This window comes from Choloepus didactylus, chromosome 10 (assembly GCF_015220235.1).
Source record: "Choloepus didactylus isolate mChoDid1 chromosome 10, mChoDid1.pri, whole genome shotgun sequence".
Classification (NCBI taxonomy): Eukaryota; Metazoa; Chordata; class Mammalia; order Pilosa; family Megalonychidae; genus Choloepus; species Choloepus didactylus.
The window spans coordinates 77,312,614-77,332,090 of record NC_051316.1 but is presented as its reverse complement, the minus strand read 5'-3'; the positions used below and the strand labels follow the sequence as shown (position 1 = coordinate 77,332,090).

At 37.0% G+C, this 19,477-nt stretch overlaps 1 protein-coding gene and 1 pseudogene across 7 annotated transcripts in view; both read left to right on the top strand.

Annotated features, from left to right (window-relative positions):
* Positions 1–19,477, top strand: part of LINGO2 (leucine rich repeat and Ig domain containing 2) — a 1,372,285-nt gene that overhangs the window by 866,693 nt on the left and 486,115 nt on the right. The window lies entirely within an intron of this gene.
* On the top strand, positions 2,656–3,811 carry LOC119545236 (annotated as a pseudogene).

Sequence of the window (19,477 nt, the reverse complement as noted above, 5' to 3'; positions counted from 1 at the left end):
TCACACTTTCACACTTGTTTTGCTATCTGCTACAAATTAGCAGGAACCTGTAAGAAAATTTGCAAGCATTGGCACCAAATGCAAATTTCATTCTCAAGTTGTTTGCTGTGCTGTGACCTTAGAAACCTCTCCTCTGTGATGAGCAGCATCTTGGCACAGGGAACCAGGCGAACTGTGAAACGTGAATTCTTGATTTTGTTTCTGCTTAATCTTTTGCCGCCAAAGCCCATCATTCATTAAGGAACACTAACAATCTTTGAATAGTACCCGTAATTCATTGTTGGTTACCCTTTCTGTCCACCTTGCTGAGCTCAAAGAACTTTATTTCTTATCTCATAAGCAATTTTACCTATAACCTCACTCTGACTCTGGCTCCATCTTACTTTTCTACCTTTTTTTTTTCTTTGCCTCTACCTCCCTCCCTCCCTCTGTCATCCTTCCTCTCTCCCTCCCGCCCTCCCTCACTTCCTTCCTCCCTCTGTCATCCCTCCCTTCCTTCCTTCTTTTCTTTTTCCCTTACTGTTTTCCTTTCCATCTTCTCTCCTTCGTTCCTACCTTACCTTATCCAGCTTAATAGTTTATACATCATTATATACTGTCATAAATGCATTTTAGAATATACAGTATGATAGCATATATAAAATAGCCCTAGAAATAAAAATGTAGAGAGCACCATATCCTCTTGCTTTTGATACTTAGCCCCTGAAATTGGAAATTCATGAGTAACCCACACTCAGCACAGAGGAGATCAGTTAAGCTTGTTGCTGGTGGTTATCCTGACTGTCTGGTCTGAAGAACTACAGGGAACTCTCAGAGCCAGACTTTGGTGGAAGAATCAGTTGGAAACCCATTATCTAGCCGAGTTCTGGGCATCCTAGTATCTTCTACCTGGACTGATGTTGCTGGGAAGAACGTATTAAAATAGCTCTTCCATAGTATCTTTTATCTGGAAGCATGTTTGTCCTAGCACTATGTTTAATTTGGACCTTAAATAATAAATAGGAAATATGAGAAGAATTTTCTTGGGCAAAGGGAATGCTGCAAATAGCCTCATGTTTGCCAAGAAACACCAAAGCAAATCTTCCATAGTATAAATAGTCAGAATCTGTGTGAAATAGAGTAGTTGTTTCAACATTTTAAAAATTTACTGGAAAATATGGTTTCATTGTTCAGAGATGAGAAAATAGAGGATATATACAGAGAATCCCAATTTACAGATGTGACTAGAAATGATCATAGATTAAGTATATTTGGCAATCTTGAGAGCTGGGCAAGTAGATAGGGTCACATACCAGAAAGCTCGAATGCAAACCAAAACCTCAAACATCCTCTGGACAATGGTAATCACTGACATTTTGGAGACAAAGAGATAAAAGAAAATAAAAAGAAGACCAATACATTGTTAGTGCAAGAAGGAACTAGAAACTTAGAGAGTAATCAGAAAGCTATCGGCATAATCAGGAATTAAAGTACCCCGAAGCCTTCCTGATAGTGGCCTGTAATAAATGCTTTTTGATTGAATGAATACATGAATGAGCTAACATTTAATCTATACATGGTTGGTGTGGTAGATTGAATTATGTACGCCCGTTAGACATGTTCTTAATCTTAACCCGCATTCCTGTGGGTGTGAATCCACTGTAAGTAGGATCTCTTGAAGATACTGTTTTTAGTTAAGGTGTGGCCCAACTAAATGAAGGTGGGACTTAATTTGTATTACTAGAGGCCTTATAAAGAGAACAACCCAGAAGCCAGAGGAGAAGAGAAGAGAAACCTCAACAACCCTATCAGATTTCCACATATCAGAAGCCAGAAGCCGGTAGAAACCAGAAGAGCCTAAGATAGTAGAGGACATCACCATGTGAAGGAAGGCAGAGCCACAGGCCAAGGATCCCCAAGGATTGTCAGCAGCCAGAACCAGAGTGCTGTAAACTCTGGGAGAAAGCAAGCTTTGTGGATACCTTGATTTTGGAAAACTTCTAACCTTAAAACTGTGAGTCAATAGATTTCTATTGTTTAAGTCAGCCTACTGTGTAATAGTTTTCATAGCAGCCTAGCAGACTAAGACATATGGTGAAATAAAAATTGAAAGGGGAGGGAGTAAGAGAGGTCATATAATGAAATGAGTGAAACTTAAATATTGACAAGATGTGGGATGTGAAAAGGAAGAGTCAAAAATAAACAGAAGTGAGCCCCTTCCATGTGTCTTTACTTATCTTTTAAATCCCGCTGCCCCCCTCCTCCATTTCCATCAGATTTGTCCTTATCATGTGGGATTTGGTGTCAGTGCACCTGCTTGGGAGGACCCTGCCCATCCCCTTCCCCCACTTGCTATTGGGTGCCAGTGATTGAGACCAAGAGGCTGCTTTTTCTATAAATGGCTTAAAAACCAAGTTGAGTCTGTTTACTCGGATCTAAGTGAGACAATTGCATTGTTGTTCTTGGCTGATGAGCCATGGCTTTTAGGGCTAATCTGGAATTTAACCAGTCTGTCCTAAACCAGGGAAGGAGGACAAAAACAGCCACCCACCTTGCACAGGGTAGAAAGTGAAGAGCGGCTCTCACAGGAGGCTCTTATCGCGGGTGTCCTCCTAGGTGTCTGCCTGTTCCTCCTCTTCCTGTTTGCTTGGGATCGGGAGCAGAGAACAAGGTGTAATGGACTGCAATCACAGATGCTTGACAGAATGTACTGGAGAAAGAAGATTGAAAGAGGTGGTGGAGACTTTTAAGGCTAAAGAGCTAATAATCACACCAGCCACCATTTTAAAAGTAAAACCAGACCCCAATACTCTGATTTTCAGAACTGTTTTCACGGATCACATATTGACGTGGAATGGACCTCAGAGTTTGGATGGGAGAAACCTTATATCAAAGTCTCTTCAAAACCTGTCACTGCATCTGGTTCATCAACTTTTCACTATGTGGTGGAAATATTTGAAGGATTGAAAGCAGTTCGAGGAGTAGATAATAAAATTCACCTGTTTTGGTCAAACCTCAACTTGGATAGAATGCACCAATCTGCAGTGAGGACGACTCTGCTGGTATTTGATAAGGAAGAGTTTTTAGAGTACATTCAGCAGCTCATGAAATTGGATCAAGAATGGGTCCCATATTCAATAACTGATAGCCTATATATTCATCCTACATTCCTTGGAACTCATCCTTCTCTTGGAGTCAAGAAGCCAACCAAAGCCCTGCTCTTTGTAATCTTGAATCCAGTGGGATCTTCTTTTTCAAATGGAAGCTTTAATCCAGTGTCCCTGTGGGCCAACCCAAAGTATGTAAGAGCCTGGAAAGGAGGAACCGGCGACTGCAGAATGGGAGGACATTATGGCTCATCTCTTTTTGCCCAACATGAAGCATTGGAGAATGGGTGCCAGCAGGTCTGTGGCTCTACAGAGAGAATAACTAAGTAACTGAAGTTGGGACTCTGAATCTTTTTTCTTCACTGGATAAATGAAGATGGAGAAGAACTGGCAACTCCTCCACTAGATGGCATCATTCTTCCAGAAGTGAGGTGGCACAGCATTCTGGACCTGTCATGCATGTGGAGTGAATTTAAGGTGTCTAAGAGGTACCTCACTATGGATGGACTTGACAACTGCCCTAGAGAGGAACCGAGTGAGGGAGATGTTTGGCTTGGGTACAGTTTGTGTCATCTGTCCAGTTTCTGTACTTATACACGGGCAATACTATACACCTTCCAACTAGGGAGAACAGTCCTAAACTTGCAAGCTGTATCTTGGGCAAGTTGACTGATATCCAATATGGAAGAGAAGACAGGCCTAGACAATCACAATCTTCTGAATGAAAAACACAAAATATCATCTGTATGTCATTAGGACAGACTGTTCCACTTGAATTATGATAGATTTCTTTGGCTACAGTTTGTAGTTGTGCATCATGTAGTCTATGTATTATCAGTGTGTTACCAGGGTGACTGTTTCCTCATGCTAGAGAATATGAATTGCAATCATAAAATAGTGTCTTGTAAACTTGGTTGTAGACACTTACTTTACCTTCTCTTAGAAAGATGATAGCGTAAGCCACATAACAGAATTTTCCTCAATAATTCAGTACCTCCATTAGTATTTTACTCGGAAACAAAAGCATATGTTCGTTTGTTCTTTAGCTTAAGTGTGTTCTGCTCTTCAACTAAATGAGATATATATATTTTTTAATGTTCAAAGCTGATATGAGTAAAAATCATAGTTTTCATTTCTTATGATGCAGCTTCATCCCCAGAAGGTGTTTTCTGCTTGCTTTTTAATTTTCTCTCTGCACATGCCAATACTTCTTTTTAAATCAAGAATTTGAGAAACTGGAATTCCTCCCTTCACATTGTTTCACAGGCCACGTAGAAGTCCATCCCAGGGTGAAAATCCCTTCTTCCTGATGTCACAGTCTGATTCCAGCTCATCCTATACACCAGTAAGACCTAGACACATTTCTACCATTGACCTTCCACGTTGTATTGTAATTGGCCGTTTGTCAGGCTCCAATACAAGTCTAAGGGTCTGTGCCTTATAGATACTTGTTTTCCTAATGCCTGGCACCTAGTTAAGTACTCACTAAATGTCTTGTGTAATGAATGGATGAACATTTAGCTTCTATAGAAGTGTGCCCTTGTTGTTTCTATATTATAAAACCTCTTAATTAGAATTTGTGATTCATTCTGATGTTGCATATATTTACCTCATATTGTCTTTATTTTCTAGAGACTAAAAATCATTACAGACACTCAGAGGCATGGTTAGTTGGAGGAATTGTTTCCTATTTGAAGACTCTTGGAATTGAAAGCATAGCTCTAGAGAGGTCATGTTATAATACCAACTAAAGGTAAATGACAAAAGTTATATGCTAAATAAAAATAAATCAACATATTTGATTTTTGGTAGGAAAAAAATAAACAGAAGTGAGTAGCTAGAAACCTGGTAGAAAGAGAAATAGTTTTTATTTTATTGAAAAACAGCCATATCTGAAACTGTTTTCAGTGGCTAATTTAAAAGAACCACAAATTTTAATAAATATATTTTATTTCCATCGTTCTGTTTCTTGAGTGTGTGTGTGTATGTATGTTTCTATTATGTAGTAAATGTGGCAAAGCTAGTAGTGATAGGGAGAAATTAACAGATTTTCAGTTCTTAAGGATAAAAAGCTAGTTAGGTGAAGGAGTTGGTGAGCTCAGTACTAGAAATAATAAGTTAAATTGAATTAGAAGTGGCAGTGAGACTTCCAGGTAGAGGGGGTGGGCCTGATCTCCTCTGAGAAAACAGGAGAGGAGACACAGTTTAGGAAATAACCACAGCAGAGGTTTGAGATGGGCCTATCTTTTTGAAGGACCCAATTCAGTTTCAATTAAGAGGACACATATTATTATAACAATGTTGAATAATACCGCGGTGTTTTTAAAGCCTAAGGGAGAATAAAATATAAAACAGCTTAAATTAAATATGCAAACTCTTTTAACATACATTAGTGTTCTTAGAGATTTTTAAGCTTACAAAATAATAAAATATCAGTGTGCCTATTCAAAAGCCTGTGCTTGAGTTTCCTACGCATGCATTTGTTTTTAATCCCTTTCTCTGTTGCCTGAAGAGAAAGGCATATTCCTCCTTGTTGAGCTAGATCTCTTTTAATCTAATTAAGAATTAGGTCTCCTCTGAACTGCTCCAAATGAAATGCCTCAGTTCAAGGGTGTATATGTCAAACTCAAAGGTGTGGTTCTTCTAGAATGTTACACTGAAAATCTGAAAACTTTTACACTGAAAAATGTCAATTCAGCTTCTTGTTTTATGTTATATGTTTCCATACATTTTAACAGATATTATTTTCTATTCCAGAGGTCACTGCAGGTCACTTATGGATGAAATGATTTAGTCTCACCTTTTTCACAGCGGCAAAATTTCATTGCACAAAGTGAGATTACAATGAAGAACTAATTGACAAAATTTAGTATGAATGCAGGCTCTCAAATGATGTAGATGTCCCTGAAGCATTTCAAAACAATCCAGGTCCTTTCTATTATATATCTTCTGAGAGGGCAACATTAACCTCTCATTAACTAAGTTTGAAATAACACAGCATGGTAGCATTATTCATTCTCATACTTAATATTCTTTTTTTTTCCTTTAAAGATAGATACATTCACCATACTGTGACAAATAAATATAACATCATACATTTTGGGAATTTCTTTCTGACATTGTGATACAAAAGAACAATATATTGTTTTCCTAAATTAAAAAAAAGATAGGGAAATAAGCAAACATTAAAGTCTCAATTATTAGCATGAGCTGAGAGAAAAAAAAAGACACCTATGGGAGATATATAAATTAAGTTATGTGTGCACTTTTTTTAGAGATGTGTTTGGCAAAATTATAAATGTGTATCAGCAAAGAAAAGAAAAAGTGTTCCGTACATGTCTATTGCCCATTTCTAGTTGGTCTTCAAGGGGGGAAAGATTTTGGCTTGTTAGGTAGGCTTTGGGGCTCTCTTTTTTTACAGCAAATTTAGGTAATGAGATAATCAAAGAGATAACTAAGAAAAGCTAAGAGACTAAATTATTCTCTGTTATTAGGAGCTGAGAGGAAGAGAGAGATCATGCCCATAAAAATGTTTAATTTAATTTTAAAAAGCTTAAGTTCACAGTCCATGTGTAAATCACTGTGACGAGTGCTTAGAGAGTGTAAAATTGAGTGAGATCCAAGCTCTGATCTCCAATAAGCTCACGGTGTTGTAGGCAGGAACCAGATAACTATTACACAGATGCTACTGCATGTCAAAATAGAACGAAGTTCCAAGCACATTGTTTGGTGGTCCAGGAGAGGAAGCAGTTGAGGCCATCCTTTGTTATTTTAAGGGGGGCTGTCTTGGAATAATTGTTTCAAAATGGTGGCATTTTAGTTTTTTCTTTGAAGACAAGGTGGGGCCTCAGTGGGTTTAGAAGAGATTAAAGAAAGTCTTTTTGGACGAAGACAACGCCATCATCATTAATGTATCAGCCAGGATCCTGTTAGGACGGAAGGCACTTAAATGAGGTAAATGAGTTATGCTTCTGGGACAGAAAGGGCAAGCAAAATGAGCAGTCAGAACCTGAAGAAAGTGGTTAGTAGACATGAGAGAGGACTGCCTTATAGGAGTTGTGACATTTGATAGAGTAATGCAACACTTGCCATCCTGCAACTTAGCAGAAAGTGAAGTAATGTGAATAAATACCCGCATGTCCTCCTCCTCCCACCATTCCACCTGCTGTCGGGAACCTCCCTTTGTCCTGATCTAATCAGAAGCCAGAGGGAAAGATGCCAATTGCTTAAGAGTCCTTGAAGGTCAGTTTCCCTGGGATACAGAGCAGATGGGAAAGGAAGGAGCGGATCTGGAAAGGTAAAGGGAAATACCCAGTACAGGCATCATCATCTTGATCATTAACATGTCAAAGGTACATTAATGGACCCTACATATATATTATCTCATTTATTTCCCATAATAACCATAGATGGAACATTGTCCCTTTGTTTTATATTAAATATCAGAGGCATTGAAAAGTCAAGTAACTTGCCTTTCATACCGCAGCTGCTAAGTGGTAGAGGCCAAATGTGAAATTTTGCCAAAGCTCTGCCTTTTCTACTAAACATTCGGCTTTCATTTGGGGGCATGAAAGACTGGAAGTGTAAAGTATTTTGGAAATATCTTACTGATATGTTGCTGAAGGGTGGGGTGCTCTGAGAAAGAAGAGAGTTATAAATATGATGGGAAATATAGGCTGGGACTCAAATAGGAATGTAGTGGCTCCCATTGTGTATATAATGGAAAGCTTTTGACCTACATGTCATCATCAGGAAAGTGCCTTTTAAAAGGACATTTATAAAAGTAATTCTGAGCTAAACAGAATTGATGGGCTGGAAGGGACAGTAGACTGAAAGCAATGACCTAAGCAGGAATAAATGAAGGTCTTAATGAGACTAGTATATTTAAGTAATGATGAGAAGGAAAAGAAAGTTACAAAGGGATGGTGTATGAAAGATAAAAGGGAAGGAAGGAAATAAAGATAACTAGGCAGTTCCTGGGACAATAGGGATGCATTGGCCATTGAGATAGGGAATGGAGGAGAAATGTTTTTGAGTAAAGGGATCAGGTTAATTGAGTTTTGTCCATGTTGAGATTGAAATACTTATGTTCTAAATTGGGAAAATGGATCTGACTTTAAAAAGGAATCTGGACTGAAGATGAAAACCTGAGAAATACACACACAGTTGGGGGTTATAGACAAAATGTGGGAAACATATAGAAGGAGAAAGAGAAAATAACCTAGGAGTAAATCTTAGGGAACACTTAAATTTGAGGCAAGGAAAGAAGGAGAAAACAATGAGACTGCACAGAATCAGCCTGAAGCAAAGAAAGAAAACTGGGAGACAGTTACATAAACCAAAAGAGAAGGGAATTTACAGAAGGAAGGAGTGGTTTACAGAGCTGAACTCTGCAGATATGTTGAGATTCATAATGCCTGAAAACGTGGTTGCATCAGCTGATTGGAAGATCACTGGTGGAATTTGAGAGATGGGTCTCAATCGGTGGTGGAAGCAGAGACAGTCATTAAGTCTTGACGAGTGGACTACAAATAAGGAATTCTGGCTGAGGAGGTAACCAGCAGAGGAAGGATTCAAGATGGAAATTAAAGTTGTCAGAGCATTTTCCCGCAGTAGTCACAAGAGGATAATGGATTGAATAATTTATGTTTATAAAGTAAATCTTATACTAAGAACTTTTTTTAATCCTCCAGCCAAGCCCTGAGGTGAAGAGAATAATTACTTGCATTTTACAAATTAGGACATTATTCTCAGAGAGATTTCTCCACTAATGTCAAAGAGCTTTTAGTTGTGGAGAGTAGACTAGATCCCAGGTCTCCTGAAGTGATAACATTCTATGAACTTATTTCTACCACGTGGCCCAAACCATGTGAATTCAGTCCTCTCGTGTTACAGAAGCATGCAGAGAGAGAGGGGATATGGGCAAATATCAATTATTAGATTCTACTGTTCCATTCTTCAAGAAATCTAACCCAGAATGAAGACTAATCAAACCTGGGCAGGAATTCAGGAATCTTCTGTTGCCAGCAATTTCTAAAGGCTGCACAGAACTGCTTCCCAGTGCCCTATATTCATATCTTCTTCTTTCTGGCTGGAAGGAGAACTGATAAGATATCAACAGAGGTGTCTGTTCATGGTGACTGAGTGTGGACCATCATTCTGGGTGGGAAATTATCTTTAGGAATGTTATTTGCACATATATAGAATTAAAAATACATATAAATACATCTCTTTCCTGACTCTTAGTTTTTCTCCTCTCCAAATACCCTCAAAAGATATGTGATTTTAAATACCCTGTCTTAAAGGATGAAGAGTGTGACATCTTTGGGAAGAATTAATAGCCAAAACATGCTGATAGATTATTTAAAATTAACTGTATCTCCTATCAAATATACACAGAGAAGACCTGTTCTCAAATATCAAGATTTCCCAGTAAAGGGAAAAAAGGGGAAAGGAAGGAAAGAAGGGAGGGAAAGAGAGAAGAAGAATGGGGGGGGGGAGAAAAAGAGACAGATTAATTTTCACTTTATTGTTTAGAGTGTGCTAAAATACTACTGTGAATAACTGTTTAATGCCAAATGTTATGTAATATATTCTCTTCTCAGTTTTAGTGTGTGCTTATGAGATTGTCCATGGCAAAAACTTTTAATCATCAATGGTGATTTATGTGGCACTACCACTTATTTCTTGACAACTTGACATGGATTTCATGCTGTCTAACCTCACGTTTTTTTTTCTTTTTTTTTATCTCCTACACTGCATTACATTTATATACAACATGAAGTTTTCTTTATTCCTCTTTTCATGTACTCTTTATTTTTTTCTATAGAGAAAAAAAGGAGAGAATTATAAATAAGAGAAAATACAATTTATTTTTTGTTGTATAATGCTAATATTATTTCTTAAAATGACAGAATAGGCATCATGGGAGTTCCAGGTTGCATTAGAGCATAGACTACTTCCAGGTGGCTAGGATTTTAGAATTAATTATGTTGCCTTAGTGAGCCATTGGTCACTTAAGTGCCAAAAAGCTATAGTCATCCCTTTAAACCCCACTGTGTTTTTTTCTGTTTAAATAATACTTTGAAATCCTGAACTGCACCCTTAGTCTGCCACTGCATGCCCTTTACATTGCAGAATTATTTATAAAATATCTCATTACTATATTCTTGTCTTCTCATATGTAAACATTGTGTATGATTGTATTAATATTATTTTATCCATGAAAGAAATAGAGAAAATAATTATTTCACAAGATCTTATCAGACACTTCTAGAACATTAAAAAACTAAAAGATATCTTTCAGGTTACTTGCAGTTCTGCCCAACATCCAAGTACCCTCATACTGTGACTTAATTTCAGAACCCCTTATCTTCTTTGGATGTTCTATCATTTGTTCATATTTTTCTACATCTGCATTAAGTTTGAGTTCTAGAAAGCCTAGTTCCACCCTTGTTAATTGCCATTTTCTCCCAACTCTCTATCTTCCATTAGAAGTAAAGGACCCCACTGACAATTATTTTTTCAATGTGTGAACTATCAAAACATTACATGTTGACTGATACTATTAGCAATACCCTACAACGTAAGTTATGTTTTAAGGGCAGTTTTAAATACCTTAGTTATAGTGTTCTCCATCCTTCAACAACTCAGTTTAAAAGAGTGGTGTATTGGTTAATTAGCTTTTTTTGGATAGGGGAATCCCTAGCTTGTAACATTTGCTGATTTCCATGGTATAGGTATATCCATCATCCCCAATTTCAAGCAACTGATGTGACATCACTGAACGTGGGACTAGGAAAAGATATTTACAATTGGCTCTCATGAACAAGTATGAGCCAGTTCCAGCACACCAATGGAACTAAAATTCAAGACAATTTATGAGTTGTGTAAGCTAACACAGATGGTAGAAGACAGAGCTGGCACTTGAATCTGGTCTTCTGACTCCAAATAAATTATCTTCACAAAACAGACTGTAATCCAAAGACACGATTGTATCATAGGCCGATTCTTTATGGTGCCAAGGGTCATAATAGAGCCATTCTGTCTGTTGTAGCCACCCCATTTATTTGGCAGTCCAGCTGCATTGTGTTCACATGGATGGATCTGCCACTACTACTTGCATCCAACAAACTAATGCTGCAAAATTAAACTGACTGCTTTTATTGGGCCAAAGACCATTGGTTTCCATTTTATGAACTAAGCTCTGATCCTAGTAAGGTTTTGGTTAGCCATTACTTATATTAAAGATTCTTAAATAGATATCTTCAGTATGTTTATTGTGGGGTTACTTTTAAGTTTTTCATACTGTGAATGTATCTGAAGTAGAATCTTAGAATTCTGGAAATAGAATGAACCTTAAGTGTCCTTTAGTCAATTTCCATAATTTACCAAATATGGAAGATGAAGTCCAGGATGGGAAATAACTTGTCCAGAGTCACATGATGTGTTAACAGAAGAAAAGACTTGCAATCAGGTCCTAGATAACTGAGCCATTATTTATTGTCAGTCCATATTGGAAGCCCCCTTCGCTGCTGAATTGTGACCATTTTATTCTTTTGTGATATCCTTTTAACCACCAAGTTGATAACCGTCTCCTGGACATTTGGCCCCAGAAGCATTATTTCCTAGTTAAAGAGAGTTTCATATCTAAGACAGGAATTCTATTTCATTCTGACAGACAATGTGTGTCGTCAGGTGTAGGAATATCTATGTCAGAGTATGAATCTTTTGTGGGCATATGTGTATATGTGTGTGTATACTCATATACACTTATATACACACCTATATATAATTATAAACTTAAATTTTTGTTGAAATAAAAATTTACATAAAATAAAATTCACTATTTTAACCACTTTAAAATGTGCAATTCAGAGGGTGTTAGTATTTTCAAAATGTTGTGCAGCCATCAACATTACCTAATTCTAGAACAGTCCCTTCACCCCAAAAGAAACCCCATGCCTCCCAACTCCCCCCTTTCCCTTGGTGTGCCGGTTTGAGTGTATTGTGTCCCCCAAATGCCATTATCTTTGTGGTTTTGTATGGGGCAGGCATTTTGGTGATGGTTGGATTTGCTTGGAATGTGCCCCACCCAGCTGTGGGCAATGATTCTGATGAGATGTTCTCATGGAGGCGTGGCCCCACCCATTCGGGGTGGGCCTTGATCGGTGGAGCTATATAAATGAGCTGACTCGGGGGGAAGAAAGAGAGTGCAGCTGGGAGTGATGTTTTGAAGAGGAGCAAGCTTGCTGGAGAGGAACATCCTGGGAGAAAGCCATTTTGAGGCCAGAGTGTTGGAGCAAACGCCAGCTGCCTTCCTAGCTAGTAGAAGTTTTCCAGACGCTATTGGCCATCCTCCGGTGAAGGTACCTGATTGCTTGGATGCTTTGTGGCCTTAAGACTGTAACTGTGTGGTGAAGTAAACCCCCGTTTTATAAAAGCCTATCCATCTCTGGTGTTTTGCATTCTGCAGCATTAGCAGACTAGAACACTTGGCAACCACTGATCTACTTTCAGTCTTTATGGCTTTACCTATTCTGGACATTTCATATAGTATAGGTGCAATCAACCATCCTGAATATATGCTTTGGATCTTTATTTGTAAACTTAACATCATATCCTAAACTCTCAGAACATCATTAGACATTTATGGAAATATTATTTTAATGTCTGCATTCTCAGGTATGAAATACCACTAACCAATGGGGATTGTTTAAGATTTCTGAAATACACATTTTCTCATTATTTATAAAATACTGTGGCCATTTTTATATAATGTTGTCTGTATATTAAATAATTTATTTCAAGTAGGCTTCTAGAATTGAGATTACCAGTAACAAAGAAGGAACATTTTATGGTTCTTGACACATATTTCCAAATTGGCTTTCTAAGAATGCTTTACCAATTTAAACTCCTATCATCAGGATATGAGTGTCTTAACTCACCTCAGAACTACTTGCCTTGTCCATTTTCATTCAAAGAATCATTGCTTATTCATCAAGATAATCAGTTTTGGATCATTTTAATTTGTACTTACTTTTTAGTAACATTAAACAGTTTAATTCAAACACAGATATTTTTGAAGCATCACTTTAATTTAACCACATATTTTTTGTCCCCTTTGTATTGTTTTAAAATGTTTGTGTCTTAATATGGTAATGTCAGTGTAAGTCAAAAGCATACTATATGAAAGCTAAGATCACTTTAGGCACTAACTTCTATTTCTTTAAAGTGATACCCATAGGAGAAATGATTCACTTAAAATCAGGTCAGTCGGGGAAGTTTCAGGTCTTTATTTGCCATCCGATTAAGTCTGCACTCCTGGGCTTCTTGGTCTTTGCCTGCTCTAGTCCTTCTGTCTGGACTTCCTTTTCCCACTCTGCCTTCCTGAGAACTCCATGCCAGGTCCAATCAGAAATCTTCCCTGACAATCAGAGGAAGCATTAACCCAATAGTATTTCATATTCTTCATTGAGTGGAAAATGGTATTACTTCATGGTTTAAATTTGCAATTCTTTGGTTAGCTGAGGCTGAACATTTATTCATGTTTTTTGGTCATTTTACTACTTCTTTAATGAATTCTTCTGATCATATACTTTCTCCATGTTTCTACTGGTAATTGTTTAAAACAATTAGGTGTTTTTCCTTTCTTTCTTTTAGGAACTGCATAATATTCCATAATGTAAATCTATAGTTAAGTCGGTCATAATTTATGTAAGCAGTCCACAACTCTTGGCATTTGCATACTTTTCATTTTTTCACTTTCATAATTAAAGCTATGATAAAAATATTGGTGTACATATTAATTATTATTATATCCCTAGGGTAAAACCATAAATTTCTCTTGGGTCAAAGGGTATGCAAATATCTAAGACATTTGCTTTATGTTGACTAATTGCCTGGCAGAAAGGTTGTCCAATCTGTGTTCCCATCTTCTCTGGCTCCATATTTGCAGAAGAATGCATATTCAGACTCTGTGGTAGGTCTGTTAAAGGAAAACTCCCTTTGGTAGAGCTCCACTCAGGAAGTTCATCTGCATAAACTCATTCTACTGAAGATAAAAGGTGAGAAGATGCTGCCAACCACTCAAAGCTTGGGCAGATGACTTTGAATAATATTATCGCACTTCTTGTACTTTGAATTCTGGACTGTGACTAAAAGAATAGAGGTGAAATGAGTCTCCTTGATTATTATTCCTCAGGGAATTTGAATTTAAGAAGAAAGAGGATTGATACAAGTAATATTGCCACAATCTGATTATCAAAATATTCAAAGTGTCAGTCCTTGAGATGCTTAACTTAGCAAATCTCTTAGATACCATTTGCCCACCATCTTTCAAAAATGTAATATCCTAAATGAATTAAATTATAAAGAAAAATGCAAGCTGTCAGTGCCAAGGAACTGTGCAAGGTACATACCCTCTTCTTGGGCCTTGTCTCTCTCAGTGTGTTCCACACTCAATTTCTTAACTGCGCTAACAAACTAAAAGTTTCTTTTCATCTGTTGTGAATTTCTGCTTTTCTCAGAATGCTGTGAGGTTTTTTAATAGTCTGTTATCCATAGATGCATATTTAAAACACTCCGATTTCTCTTTATCTTAATAGCTTAACTCTTTTTTAATAGATTGTAATCTCTTTTAGCAAGTTATTTTATTTTACATTTTAGCCAAACTATATCTGAGCCTGCTTTTACTCCAAATCAAATTATGTAAGCTAGATTTTGGAAGAGAGAGCCAAAGAAAGGAAATGACTCTAGAAAGATTCATTCATGATACAATTAAGAAAAGGATTTCTACTGAAGTTGTTCTATCAAGTAAAATGAATAGATTTGGATATCAAATTACCATTTATTCTTTGCTCCTAATAAAATCAACCCATTTATAAAACTCCTTCTAAATCCAGGCACCATGCTAGATAGTACAGCCCTGTATATATCTCTCAATCCTATAAACAGCCATAGACTAAATAGTCTAACCTCCACATAGCATGGACCATGAGAATAATCCCATCCAACTCCTGTCAGCCTTTGAGGATAATCAAATACTGAAGATCCTCTTCTGTCTCAGCCCCAGCTTGGCATTTACAGCAGTGTTCTTTTAACATGAAAATTTAACTCCAACTATAATCTCTGTCCCTCACAATTCATGACTGTCGTTGCTCAGTTTACATAGTGCTTATTAAAACTTATTGGATTACATGTATAACAGCAGTAAATTCTATGAAGGGGTACAAAGCCACAGGTATTTGCAGAGATGATGGCTTTTATGGGAACCATCAGCAAATATGCTTGAAACAGACACAGAAAACTAATAATAATTGTAATAGTAATAATAATAACAACTAGTTATTGAGTAGTCCGCTAAGTGCAAGACTTGCATGTCTTATTTACAATCTATAGAATAATCTAACAAGGCAAGTGTTCTGTTTCCATTTTCTAATAAGGGAAAGGAGACTCAGAGAAGTTAAGTGACACCCCCAACCTCAACCAGCTAGCAAGTGGCAGAGCCGTGTAGGGTTGCTTGAAGACTTAATAGATCCTAGCACTCCTCATTTTGAAGGTCCCATCCGTGTTTTAATTATAACATGCATATTAAAAAGCTTTCGTATCTCACATTATATATATATATATATATATATATATGTATGTATGTGTATATATATGTATGTCCTGGAAAAATTTAAATGAGTTTTTCACGTTTGTTTTTGATATTATTTAGTAAAAAGTATTTCACTCCATCTAGGATTGACTATGATTTCTCTGAGATTTTTGGGCATACTTGGGAAATATTGCCAAATTTATTTTCAAATATTATAATTTTTATGAATACAAAATTTAACAATTAAATACACCAGCATAATACATTTTGAGGACATCACATTAAATATTTATTACTTTTAATTTTGTATATTGGAGCCAATCAGTTTTTTTTCCAATCTTTAAAAAAAAGATAACTGTTATTCTTGGCACTTTGATTTTAGTATCCTCAGAGGAAATAGCCTGGGAGCTGGGACTGGAATACAGTTTTGAGACAAGTCAAAATCCATCCTTTTTTTCTGTTCTGGTTCTTTGAGAAAAAAATTTAAAGGCAGCATGAACACATTACAGAATTTTATACAGTATATCTCTAATTGTTGAAATGCATCCAAGTAATAGGATGTATTATACCACTGTGGTTTAAATTAGGTAATGTCCTCCATATTTTACTTACTTTCTGTATAACATAGATCTAAAGTTCTTATTTTTATGTCTTACCCTCCCAAGAAGATCAACAAGGACATGGATGCTATTCTAATTTTGCTGCCTCTTCCATAGGAATTAATATGAGTTCAGCACGTTATAATGACTGAATACATGCCACATAACAGAACTGTTTTTAGAAAATTAGTCTAGGCTTGTGAAAAAGGAAGAACTGATGAGTTTTCTAGAGAGGCCAACAATCCCTAGAAGAATGCATAAGAAAAAATAATGGGCTTAGGACATTGTTAAAAACATAATATCTTTTATATATGTAAGTTCTTATTGTGTGATGGTAAAGGAGTGGCTAGAATAGGAAAACAATTTGCAAAAAATAGGATAGTGAATCATTTTTGGCTTTCCATTAAATAAAAAGTAAACCTAAACCCTTTTCCTCTCTTCTCTCACTCCTACTCCTCCTCTCTGTGATAACTCCTCACTAGGTAGCTGGATTTCTTGCCAGTTCTCATCACCCCAAGTATGTTTCCATCTTAAGGCCTCTGTACTTGCTGGTCCATTTGCCTAAAACACTGGTCTCTCAGATAATCGTATAGATGGCTCCTTCAATTTAATCAGGACTACTCAAATATTACTTCCTATCCATAATAGTCAATTCCAAATGCAATACATAAAATATTATAAGTAAAATATCCTGAATAGACAATATAAAATAGTCAACTCCCATCTACGTCTGTTTCCTTGCTCGGATTTTTTAAAATTATTTTTATATTATTTATAGCACTTACAGCAACCTGGAAATATATCATATATTTATTTTGCCTGGTGTGTGTGTGTGTTTGTGTCCTCCTCTATCCACCCATTACAATGCAACCTCCATGGGAGCTTTTCTGGGTTGCTAAAGCTGCCGTTACACAAAATACTAGAAATGGATTTGCTTTTATAAAGGGGATTTATTAGGTTACAATTTTTCAGTTCTAAGGCCATAAAAGTGTCCAAACCAAGGCACTAACAGGAGAATACCTTCACTGAAGAAAGGCCGATGGTATCTGGAACACCTCTGTCAGCTGGGAAGACACATGGCTGGCATCTGCTGGTCCTTTGCTCCCAGGTTGTGTTTCAAAATTGCATTCTCCAAAACATCTCCAGGGTTCTGTCTCTCTTAGCTTCTCTTTCTCAGTTCCTGTGCATCCTTGCTTGTTCTCCCAGGGTGTTTCTCTCTGTGTATCTTGGGGTCCTCCCTTAGCTTTCCTGGGGCAAACTCTGGGCTTCATCTCTTAGCTTAGGATCTCCAAACGTCCTTCTGTCTGCATATCCAAATGTCTCTACTGTCTGCATCTCCAAGTGTCTAGATCTGTGTTGGCCCCAGAAATTTCTCAAGGACTCCAGTAAATTAACGAAGACCTACCTTGAATGGGTGGGGTCATATCTCCATGGAAACAATCTAATCAAAAAATCCCACCCATAATAAGTCTGCACCCACAAGAGTGGATCAAAAGAACAATGTCTTCCTGAGGTACACAACAGTCTCAAACTGGTACAGGAGCCAATATAGGGGATTCAGGTAATTTCATTTTATGACTTCTTATAGGGCTTCCTTCCCTGAAAATGGAAAGAAAAGTTCAAAATTACTGGACTTTGAAGGATTAAGGATCCTTTATAGCCAAATTTCTCTCCTACTTTGTTCTCCATCCCATCCTAGAATTGGGTTGGTTAGGAAGATCAGCTACCAAGATTATCTTTAGGATGATTAAGCAACTCACAAAAAGTTTTTTTTTTTCTATTGTAAATCAAATAAGCTCTCATTACAGAAAAATTAGAAACTATAGAAAGCTAGAAAAAAATAATTTATTCCCTGTCCAAGTCAAGCCCTATTAATAATATTTAGCTACTTCTTTCCAGTATTTCTCTATACATGATGTTTTTGTATGGTTGTAATCTAATAATGCTGTTTATATAATTTCATACCTGGATTATTCACTCTTCATATCACATAAACATTTCCTCTGTTTTAAATTCTGTGAAAATAAGTTAGTAGCATTTTATGTTATATATACAAATATGTATATTTGCATAATATATGCTTAATGACTACGTATTGAATATGTTTCTGGTATTTTCTATAAAAAATAAACCTATATGAGCATCTTACTGTATAAAGGCTGTCATGGCCCAAGAGGGCTTTTGTAGCCAAAGGACTAAAGAAAGCACCAGGCATATTCTGAGACATGAGCTTTTATTATAGGGCTTACCTACAGGGTGGGGAAGTCGAGCCACATTGCCCTGAAATCAGGAGCTTCTCTGGATTCAGGAGCTGCTCTGAAATAGTCTGCCCTTTGGGGGGCTGAATAAGCTGGTTATAAGGGCTCGACATTCCAATGGTTATGAGAGCATAAGGCAGGGAGTGGAGGGTCCTGCAATGTGGGAGGGGTTGTTTGTGATCAACTGGGAGGAGGGGAGGATTATAGATAACAGTGTCTCAGGGAATCTCAGGGAGGAGGTAGTTTGGGTATAGATTACATTTAGCACCTGATATTACAAGGGAGAATAGGTCAAACCTTAGCTGTCCTAGGTCAAGCAAACTGCTGTGTGCAGTTTTCACAATACTTGGGGGCCTGGGGCTCCCACAAAGGCTTTTTCAGTATACTTTTTTGGGATTTATTCATTATAATAGATTTTTGAAAGTGAAATTATGGGCAAAATAAAAAGTGTATAAAGATTTTACTGCTGAAATTCTTTCCAAGATTATTTTACAAGTTCAAATTCAGACTGGAAATTTGGGTGTCCCTGTAAACATTGATGTTGCCATTATAAAAATCTTGCATTTGTGTTTCTGGCAGGATTGTAGACTTGATATTTTAATCTTCCTGCTTACCACCAATTAAAAAAGCTGGAAAAATACAAAACACTTCTTTCTAAATGCGATTATGAACTAGCGATTTAACATGAAATACCTAGGAGATAATGGTCAAAGCAAGAATTCCAGGAGGGAGCCCAGAACATTTTTACCTGGGAGCAGGAGTGGGGGAATGGGGAGGGGGGCATTTTCCTCAACTGAGTAAATTTGAGTTTTGGTTTCAAAGCCTCATAGAATAGAGGGGACAAGACAGGAGACAAAGCCATGGCCTTTCCAAGGTGTGAAATGTAGTAGATGGACCCGAAGTATATCAAGGGTATGGAAAAATGAGAAATAAACC